This window comes from Corapipo altera, unplaced genomic scaffold, assembly GCF_003945725.1.
Source record: "Corapipo altera isolate COAL_440 unplaced genomic scaffold, ASM394572v1 60686, whole genome shotgun sequence".
Taxonomy (NCBI): Eukaryota; Metazoa; Chordata; class Aves; order Passeriformes; family Pipridae; genus Corapipo; species Corapipo altera.
Window position 1 is genome coordinate 1 of NW_020890108.1, and position 1,792 is coordinate 1,792.

General features: G+C 55.3%; 1 non-coding gene across 1 annotated transcript; it reads right to left on the reverse strand.

Annotated features, from left to right (window-relative positions):
- Positions 1–1,250: 1,250 nt before the first annotated feature.
- On the reverse strand, positions 1,251–1,332 carry TRNAS-AGA. The gene has a single exon. It is a non-coding gene; the product is annotated as a tRNA-Ser (tRNA).
- Positions 1,333–1,792: the final 460 nt, after the last annotated feature.

A 1,792-nucleotide genomic window follows, 5' to 3' on the forward strand; every position in this document is an offset into this window, starting at 1 on the left:
GGGGGGAAGCTCTGCCTGCAGCTCCACACCCACCCCCAGCCTTGCTGAGGGGCATGTGGGGAGTGCTGGCACCTGAGAAAGCAGAGGAGAAAGCAGGTGGCAGTGTGAGGGAGCAGGGGCAGAAGGCAGTGCAGGGCCATGGGCGTGGGTGCCATAAGAGCTGAAGGAGGGCAGGGTAAAAGCTGTGGGGTGAGGCAGCAGCGGTGCAAAAGGGCCTGAGCAGAGGATGGTTTTGATTCATCGACCTCTGAGTTATGGGCCCAGCACGCTCCCGCTGCGCCACTCTGCTCCCCCACTCAGCTGCCACCTGCCCCAGCCCGGCCCTGGCACTGCCGCACCCCTTCCCTCCCTGCCTCTCTCCTCTCACCTCACACGGCCACCCAAAGGGGCTCCCTCAAAACTTCACCTCCTTTCCCACCAGGATCACAAACTCCAGAGCCTTGCCTTGCCCTTCTCCCACACCTCCTGCCCACAGCCATGCACGGCCACCACCCACTCTGCCTCTCCAGCTGCTCAAGGGAACCCTGCACACAGGGCTCTGCAGGGCCCAGGACACCTCCAGTCCAGGGAGATCATGAGGGCTGCAGCCCTCACCACAAATCCAGCTGTGCTCCCAGGGTGCTGTGGGACTGGACCCGTGATACAGCTCAGTTCCTTGCTGGCCAAGGAGTGAGGGAGAGACTCTTTGCTGTGAATTAATAAGAGAATTCATTATCCTCTTTTAGCTGTGTACACAGAGGTGCCCTAGCCTAATGCTGGTCATTTTTACTTTGATATAAAAGCTTGTATTCTAGGCAGAGTTTATACTTCTAAGCAAGTTTGATAGGTGGAGCTCCTCGCCTTTCACTCTGGGTGCTAGTTGGAAACAATGCCATGCTCAGCGCCCAGTCCCCTCGTTATTTGCCTTTTTCTTCTTCATTCATACAGAAAATGTCTGTGAGCTTTTTTCCCCTCCCAGTGCTACCCCAGCCTCAGTGCCATGGCTACAGGGCACACAGCACTTCACCATCAATGAGCTTTTCTGCCATCCCCTTCCAAAGGCCCCTCAGGGTTTCCCTGGTCCTTCTGGGCAGGTTTGCAGCAGTTCCTCCTGTGCTGCTGCTGCTGTGGGAGAAGAGCTGGGAGTTCAAGTGCAGGAGGAGCCCTGTGGGCAGGCTGCAGCTCCTGTCCCTGGCAGCCCGGAGGGCTGGGAGCTGTGCAGGTGGCGGCACCCAAAAGGACTCTTTGCACCCAAAAAGGGTTCTTTGCCCTGTAGTTGGCAGGATTAGAACCTGCGCAGGGAAACCCCAATGGATTTCTAGTCCATTGCCTTCACCACTCGGCCACAACTACCTGCAGGTAGTTGTAGAGGATGATCAACTAAGGTGACTGAAAAGTTATTCAAAATCTCTATTAAGTTTTACAAAGAAAAAATCAGAAACTGGCCCTGCAGGGCCGTGATCTCCAGATTAAAGTCTCAAGCTCAATGACTGAGGGATTTGATACTCTGGTCTAAACTCAAGGACCTTTTTCTGTAACTGCTGGTAAGCTCAGGACAGCAGCCAGTGCTCATCCTTGCAGATCAGATGGTGACCTGAGGGAGGAGGAGAACAAACGACCACAACTCTCCAGGGATGCTGCACAAAAGGCTTTAATGAGAAGGAGCAAATGCAGTGGCACAGAGCAGAGACCAAGAAAGGCGTTTGCAGGGGTCAGGGAGGGACAAAAGTGGGCCCAATTCCCAAGGAGCAAGGGGATGATGTGCCATCCTCAGCAGTTCATGCTGCAGCGGGGGATAGGCAGACACAGCCCG